The sequence below is a fragment of the Aedes albopictus genome, chromosome 3 (genome assembly GCF_035046485.1).
Source record: "Aedes albopictus strain Foshan chromosome 3, AalbF5, whole genome shotgun sequence".
NCBI classification, from domain to species: Eukaryota; Metazoa; Arthropoda; class Insecta; order Diptera; family Culicidae; genus Aedes; species Aedes albopictus.
Window position 1 is genome coordinate 119,948,114 of NC_085138.1, and position 9,178 is coordinate 119,957,291.

General features: G+C 38.0%; 1 long non-coding RNA gene across 1 annotated transcript; it reads right to left on the reverse strand.

Moving 5' to 3' along the window:
• Window positions 1-8,197: 8,197 nt before the first annotated feature.
• Window positions 8,198-9,030, reverse strand: LOC109431094 (uncharacterized). The gene is made up of 3 exons (XR_003897887.2): window positions 8,781-9,030; window positions 8,507-8,720; window positions 8,198-8,443 (listed from the first exon to the last, which is right to left on the reverse strand). It is a non-coding gene; the product is annotated as an uncharacterized LOC109431094 (long non-coding RNA).
• Between the last annotated feature and the right edge of the window lie 148 nt (window positions 9,031-9,178).

The window sequence follows — 9,178 nt, forward strand, 5'->3', positions numbered from 1 at the left end:
GTGTTCTATGAGCACTTCCACAGTTATTAACTGAGAGCTTCCTCTGCCAATGACCATTTTGCATGTGTATATCGTGTGGCAGGCACGCAGATACTCTATGCCCAAGAAAGTCAAGGAAATTTCCTTTTACGAAAAGATCCTGGACCGACCGGGAATCGAACCCGTCACCCTCAGCATGGTCATGCTGAATACCCGTGCGTTTACCGCCTCGGCTATATGGGCCCTCCTTTGTTTTTCGTAGGATGAAAATGGGAGCCACATGCCTAATAAGGGAACCAATACCCTAGATAGAAAAAAAAAGAAGAAATGAAATCAAATTTCAAATGACACGCTTTTCTTCCAACACTGCACTGGAACGTTCTACTTTTCGTACGAGACAGTAGTGCGGGTGAGTAAAATATCAAATGAGCAGATAGCAATGGGAAGTTCACAGTGAGGGAAAGCCGGAAAAGCATTTTACCTCTGAAGTATGGTGACTATGTACAAGAGATTCTAAGGGACACGTTCACCGAACAACATAAGCAAAACTGTTGAGAGAGCTCCGCGGAGAGATACCCACTATGGGTGGGAGCATTTTAGATAAACTCAATATTTTAATAGTTCTGCTGGATGATTGCCAACCGTCTGCTTCATCGCCAACGACGGATGTTGATGGCGTAGGTGGTTCTGTCTAATTAATCCCCATATCAGAAGAATCAATAGCAGATCTTCTTCTTCTTCTTCTTATTTTTCTTCTTCTTCTTCTTCTTCTTCTCCTTCTTCTTCTTCTTCTTCTTTATGGCTTTACGTTTCCACTGGGACTTCGCCTGCCTTGCTTTAGCACTTCCACAGCACTTCCACAGTTATTAATTGAAGGGCTTTCTTTGCCCTACCGTTGCATGAATTTGTATATTTTTCCGTAAAGTTCAGCGAGTTCATGGTTCAATCTTCTCAGCCACACAACGCCGAAGATCGTCCGGCGCTCCAGCACGCGTTGCGTCCTCGTCGATCAAGGTCCATGTCTCGTGTCCGTAGAGAACCACCGGCCCTTATTAGCGTTTTGTACATGGTGCATTTGGTGCGTGGGTGAATCTTTTTAGACCACAGTTTCTTCTGGAGCCCGTAGTAGGCCTGGCTTTTACTGATGTTGCGCCTTCGAATTTCACAATTCACATTGTTGTCAGCTGTCAGTAAGGATCCGAGGTAGACGAACTCCTCCGCCACCTCGAAGGTATTTCCGTGTATCGTAATATTGGACGCTGTGGCGTAATTTCACCAACAAAAGATGAAAAAAAAAAATCGTAACATTACTGCCCAGACGTATCCGGTGCAACCGCCCCAAATTCAAGCGATTGTACTGAAATATTTAATATACTTTTTTCGGATGTGATATTGTGTGCTGAAAAAAAATTAGGTTATCTTTTAATATTATTATTTTTTTTATACTTAGCTCTAGCCGTGAAGCGATGTCAGTTTCAGGAGAATACAAATTTCTAGTTGGAATTCACAAACACACACTACTTCGCACCCTACTCTACTCTACTGTTCTGCTAACTCCAGCACTACTTACTTTGCTTCACTTCACTTACTCACTCACTAAATAACTTCCCTGAACTCTCGAAATAAATTCCTAATAACTTCTTAATAACTTCTTCATAACTTCTTAATAACTTCTCTCGAATAAATTCCTAAGCAGCACTTCCTCGATCAAGGGTCCGGCAGCGGTTTTTATATCCTGAGATTTCAACCTACACATCAACTCTCATTACAATACATATGCACTACACTTTTCAATCATCCCCACTCTGGAATCAGAAAAGAATCCTGGAGTTCCTGAGCTGGAAAGAGATGTGCATATATCCTTCTTTAATTTGTGCTGTTTCCCCATATGATGTCTTTTTGAATCAAAGAGATTCATTTGACCAATCATATTCATCATATTTCCCCTTTTGGTTGAACTCAAACGGATCATTTGACCAATCGCATTCCAAAATTTCCCCCCCGAACTTGCATGCGTTTCAGCCCCTGCGCCTAGAAAAAATCTTGAGCTCGGGATAAACTTTGATTTTTCATGGCGAGTTAAAAAACAAACATTGAATCTAATGTAAACTTCGATTCTATTGGAACCCAACCCGTTTCTACACACCAAAAGTATATTTTCAAACCGATAGTTTTTCTCGTCCTTAAAAACTAAACATCATTCCATATCAGTTGTGTTCCCATAAAAATCGAACCCATCATTTTATAATTTGAAGGCAAACCATCCTCATGAAGTCCGACCCTAAAGGGGCCTTTTCTATTTTTCAATCTGACCACGTCCGAGATAATTATCCATGACAAAAAAAAGTTTTCGTTCAGCATCGGGATAATTCGGGTCCCTAAAAAAATGGTGGGGAGAGATCGGGTCAACATCGGAATATTTATCCGTGACGAATGGAAGGGAGAGATCGGGTTCATATTCGTTCAACTTCGGAATATTTATCCGTGATAAATGGAAGGGAGAGATCGGATCTGTATTCGTTAAACTTCGGAATATTTATCCGTGATGAATGGATGGGAGACATCGAGTTCATATTCGTTCATGTTCGTTATAGTTATTCATGAAATATGGTGGGGTATTCTAGTCCATATTTGCAACCCCTACCCATAAATAAAATTCCACTACAAATAAAATAAGTGTGGACCCAAACACTATTAATACAAAGTGATGGGGATAAGATCTAATCCGTGATGTAAATGATGTTTCCCAATTGACTGATTCGTATTCAAATATATGAAGAAAATGTCTCGTACTCAAATTCGTTCGAGAACCTCTGTAGCACGAATAGTCATAATCACAGTCGGACCGATTGTTCCTTACCCCAGGTTCTCGCCTTGAACGAGTGGCTAAATCTATGCCTTAAATGAATCAGTAGATGGATTCCTGTCTTTATCCATCGATACATAGGCCACGTTCCGTAAGAGGTAATCTGTTCTAAATGGAAGAAAAAAAAGAAAACCCAAGACGGACTGTCGCTTGCAACACGCATTGCGTTTTGATCGCGCGTCCGATCGATATTTCTCCAAACATAAACAACTCTCAGCTAAACGCCAAACTATCGGTGATCGTTCTAGAGGAAGAGTGTTTATAAATATTGTCGCATAAGGTGTATGCAAAGTTTTCTCCCCTTGAACTTGAAAATTATTCAATGTCAGGGCTATATGTGGCTTGTTATGCTCGCAGTGGCGAGTGGATCTAGGCCAAATCGATTCAATGCTAATTGATTGACCAAAGTTAATTTGGACACTCAAAAACATTCAACTGCTGCTTTTAATCGAATATGCCAACTTGTAACAAACTGCCTTTTTACAATGGGCAGTTTGTTGCATATGTTGTGAATCTTTTTAGACCACAGTTTCTTCTGGAGCCCGTAGCAGGCCTGGCTTTTACTGATGTTGCGCCTTCGAATTTCACAACTCACATTGTTGTCAGCTGTCACTAAGGATCCGAGGTTGACGAACTCCTCCGCCACCTCGAAGGTATTTCCGTGTATCGTAATATTGGACGCTGTGGCGTAATTTCACCAACAAAAGATGAAAAAAAAATCGTAACATTACTGCCCATACGTATCCGGTCTTGTTCGGTTCCGCCTTAAAAGGTACCGTAAACCGGGGTCAAATTGATCTTCGGGTCGAAATTGATCACACGTTTTTCGGTTAGGTTTAGCATATGGGTCATTCCATATGAAGTGACCGAGAAAATGTGAAAACTTGCAACCGACCATCACGGATTTGAACCAAATTTGGTTGAAACATTTGTTTAGATGGAAAAAGAAAAAATCCAAATTTTGGTGCCGATCGGATCACCCCTCGGCCCGTGGCAGCACCCCTCGTTTTGGCCGATATGAAAATTATCCTCTCTTTCTTTTATTTTTATCATTGAAACGATTGCACCTACACATTTTCGACCTTCGGCTTTTTTAAAGGAAATCGTTCAGGAAATCCAGAAAAAATATTATTTTTTTGGTACAGTGTTGCCAGATATCATATTTTCCAATTTTAAAACTAAAAATCGATTTTTCTCAAAATACGTATATTTTGATTTTAAAAATTTTGATTCCATCGTGTTTATCAGACGTTTTTCTATCGAAAAAGCTTAACTCCCCAAAGTAATTTGCGTCGTTCCTGAGATATAGCGTTTTTAAGAAAAAATATTCATTTTTTTCATATAAAGTATCATATAAAATCAGGTGCAGTTTATGAATTTCGCAAAAAAAAAATTGTTCGATGCCATACAAAGACGTTTTGTGTTGATTTGAAAAATATCAAGTATAAAAAGGATTAAAAAATGTTACAGTGTTGCCAGTTCATCAATTATGAGTCTATCGTAATGGACTAGCATAACCTGTTGAACTAAAAAAATGTATCTGAGATTGAGATCATCAATTCTAAACAAATTTCATATATTTTAACATTATCTGAACAGAAGTGCTGCCAAATATGTAATATTTATTGTAGAAATCTTAATTTTACTAGTACATTAGTATGAAATCTAATTAACAAGCCAAAAGTATTTTTTTATTTAGGTTTAGTACATTTGGCAACATCGACGTAAAATATATTCAGGAAAACATTTGATGAGTGTATTTATAAGCAACAGTGCTGAAAATGTAATTTCGAAATAACTACATTCAATGACCCACAGCTAATTTCAGAAGCTGAACCTGAAAATATGGAATATGATAAAATATAAAGTATGATATCCTTTGGAATTAGATAATATTAGATACTACGCATCGTCGCACAACTGGTAGCTCAGACTTCAGTACCCAAGCAACACACATGTTATATATTAGTTACGACAGCGCATGTTTTGGTTGTATAGAAGTTTATTTGACGTTATTCCAACACAATGTTAAAATTACGTAAAATTAACTTCAATACAGCCAAAACTTGCGCTGTCGTAACTCTTATATAACACGTGTGTTGCTTGAGTATTTTTATTTTATATTCGAAGGTCCAACTCCTTATAAAAATCCCTGTAAAAATATCTTTTGATTGATTTTTACGGCAGTGTTGCCAAGTATGCTAGTATTTAGCGGAAACGCAAACAATAGGTGCGGGTGGTGCTCTTACTGGATTGCCGAATAATAGATCATGTCTTTTATTGTCCCAAGCAGAGAAGTGAAGAACAGTGTTGGGTATTGTGTTGTCTATTGATGTGATTGCATATGGTATGAGTTTTTGTTTGTTCTTCGTGGCGAAGAATGAACAACAATTTCTGAGTGAAATGGATTAGTGACGTTTGCTCCCTAGAGCCTACTTTTCCTAGGCTTTTTTTGCATGGAAAAGAGATCGGTTGTACGCGAATGTTAATTCCGATAAATCAAATCGATTGTTCGATCAATTATAGATGACTCCCAGATCGACAATGTATAGTATCATATTAAAGATCGGTATATTCGCCTCACTCCATTCATATTCACTCCTTTTTGCTGAATCGAATCGAGAAAGATGCAGCAAACGGATTGTCGTGATCAAGCACGTAACCCCATCACCAGTGGAAAGCCATGCGCAAGTTGCTTGACATGGATATTCATTGCCGTTCATCGCAGTTTTGATCGCAAGCGAATGAATGAATGGCGAATGGTGAAGAATGCTGGTGAGTGATCGAAGTGGCTGCTGTCGTCGCTGATAAGCAAACACACAAACTAAAGCGACAATCGTTCGCTGCGATTAACCATGGAGTGGCAATTATGAATTGTGTTGCCATCTATGCTCATACTCATGCAGTGTTGCCAAATGTGCTCGTTATGTATAAAAACAGAAATCATTTGTTTTTATTTGATGTTATCTATTTACGAAAGCTTTTGTGTAAATTAGATGTTTACAATAAAAATGACATGTGTGGCAACACTTCCATCTACAACATCGTTGAAATGAATAAAATTACAATTGAAATGAATTTCACAATAGATACATTTTATATTTTTTATAAACCAATTTTTTTTATTGCTAACTATCAAACCAACAATAACTGTCAATTATCGGGTCATTTTGTCAGATTGGATTATAAACAAGAAAACACAGACAAACAGACGTAACATTGGAAAAAATTCCAACGATCACGGTTTTAACGATCTTTTTAAACCTTTATAGTTGCAGCTTTCACAACCAGAGGTGCGCACATCATTTTTCTAAGCGTTAGACGTTTCACCTAGTGTGAACTAGGCGATGGATTTTCGCGAAAATTTTTCTAGGTGTTACGTCTGTTTGTCTGTGAAGAAAAGGTCAACAGCAGGGTCGTTAGAGCAGATGTGTATTGTTTTTATCCTGTTCACACATCTTGCAACAAACATGGTGCGCATTTTCAGAATAACTTGTACATTGTCAAACACTTGAAGGTTAGGTTTCATGGTATAATAAAAAAGGTAAACTGGCAACACTGTCACAATTTTTTTTAATCCTTTTTATACTCGATATTGTTCAAATCAGCACAAAACGTGATTATATGGCATCGAACAATGTTTTTTTTACGAAATTTATAAACTGCACCTGATTTTATATGTACTTTATATGAAAAAAACCCAGATTAATCCACCTAGTGGTGATAGTGCCTTTCTCGTCGAATATGTACTCAAGAGCCATAAGCCGAAGTGTTCCTGAATTCTGAGAATACTCTAGAACGGATCAAATTTCATTTTCTTTTTTGTCACAAGGCTCGTTGACTCATCAATGGGGGAGTAGAGTTGATAAATAATTAATGTATTTGATGAAAAAATACCCAAACAATTGAGCAAATCCGCCGAACTCATCGGATTTGGTAATAAATTTTCTAGAGGACTCTAATTTCACTTTAAAATTTAAAAATTCATTGGTAATGGGTGATTAGGGGCATAATGGACACCCTAAGCAAATGAGTACGTTAGGCTTGTATAACAGAGAAAACCTTAACATATTATCAGTTGGCTTACAACTTCAGTTTGTTTCCTACGTATTTCAATCATTTACAGCAGGTAGAATGTCTTTATTGTGAAGAATAAATGAATTTTAAACCGTGTGTTTTTTAGGGTTGGCAGAGAAAGTACGGGGCGAAATAGACACCCTCTCTCTCTCTCTCTTCTTGGCGTAACGTCCTTAGTGGGACAAAGCCTGCTATGAGCACTTCACAGAAAAAAATATGTAATTAAAATTCAGCGAGAAATCATGCACATAAAGGGAATGCTAGAGTTAATGCACTTTTACATGAGATATAATGTAAATTTACATCACCATCGTGTAAATTTCCACCAACCATCGCGTAAACCATCATGAACTCCAGCCGGTTACGCGACTATTAGCGGAAATTTACACGATCATAACATAATTTTACATGATATCTCATGTAAAAATGCACTAACTCTAGCATTCCCTTTATGTGCATGATTTCTCGCTGAATTTTACATGAATATTTTTTTCTGTGTTCCACAGTTATTAACTGAAAGCTTCCTCTGCCAATGACCATTTTGCATGTGTATATCGTGTGGCAGGCACGAAGATACTCTATGCCCAAGGAAGTCAAGGAAATTTCCTTTACGAAAAGATCCTGGACCGACCGGGAATCGAACCCGTCACCCTCAGCATGGTCATGCTGAATACCCGTGCGTTTACCGCCTCGGCTATATGGGCCCTATAGACACCCATCGGGGCATAATGGACACCCCTGAATATGTTATGCTAATTCTTTGATTACATCAATCAGTTAAGTAATTTGCCCACGGAGATCGATACCACAGATAAAATACTCCATCTTAGACGAGTTTACATTACATCAAAGTTAATAAAATAAACTTCAGGCTAAAATAATCCAATTGATTTTTTTCAAACGCTCTTAAATGCCTAACAGTATGCAATGCGCGTACAAACATTCGTAATTGCCAGTATTCATTTCGCCCCAAATCGACTACAACATTGAAATTTCTATTTTGAGTAAATTCTAATCCCAAATAAAATACTTTATCCATTGCTAAATCTACACTCAGAAAAAAATCTATACTAAATAGTATAAATCCCACGCTATATCCATTTCGCCTGGTTGAGCCCAGACTTGGTATATAGGCAGGCTATACGCCGCAAGTATAACTTTAAATACGCCCACGAGTATAGCTTGGATATATCAATGCTAGTTTACTTGAGGTTTACCTAAAAATGATTAGGAAGTTTGTTGTTTTTGTTGAAAAACAAAAAAAAAACAGAAAAATGAAAAATAAAACTAATGATCAAGTTTATTTAGAAATGACGGATTTAGCAACTAAATGTACATAAAGAAAACAGTAGCTTCCATCAGGATGATCATCACGATACTTCAAAGGGGAATTCCACATCGGTCATGCAATAAATCTCACTCTTGGGTTGGGTTACGGATAGTTCCGAAGGGCGGGTACGCCGGCAGGACGGAAAGAGGTCTTCGAGTGTGTGGGGTTGGTTGGCGTTCCTGGATCGTAACCTGCAACATAGATTCCGTTTGATTCAAACCTTAGATCAGTTCTTTATTTTTACTTCTACTTACATTTTTCTGAGATTCTTCCGGTAATCCGTTAGTAAGACGTGTGGCCTGATAGTTATGTGGATTGCGGAGCTCTATATACTACGGAATCTCCCGGCGGATGAAATGGAACGGCAGCAGGATGATTCTCTCGTTAAACACCCACACTGCAGACAGCTGCGCTCCGCGAGTTCTGCTGCTGGATGCCGTTGGGTTGAAACTTTCTGGATAGAAGGGCCTACAGAAAATGAAAACATTCAATTCTTAGCTGTCGGTATATGTTATCACAATCACCTACCTTTGATGAGCAGCTAAAAGCAGGGTGTTTTCTATGCCCGGTGAGTTAAAAATGGTTCTTGAACAGAAAGCAAAAAAATGAGACTGACTTAAGGGAATGGCGGCAATAGTCACAACAAATTCCAAGAGCGGCCGCACAATAAGGACTGTTCATTTTATAAAGAGGACAACTTTGCAAGGCTATAAAAAGCAAACGCGTAGTTCAAATTTGAGCAGCCTTGGTTAGTTATTCAGTACATTATATTAGCAGATATTAACCATAAATAAATTGGGTTGAAATTATTGAACTTCATAGAAATGTGGCAAAGAGTTTCGAGAGATCAATTTTTCAATTCCCAAAAACTAAAGATTAACACAAAATTTCTGTAAAACATCGGTGTATCGTTTTTAATTGCATAA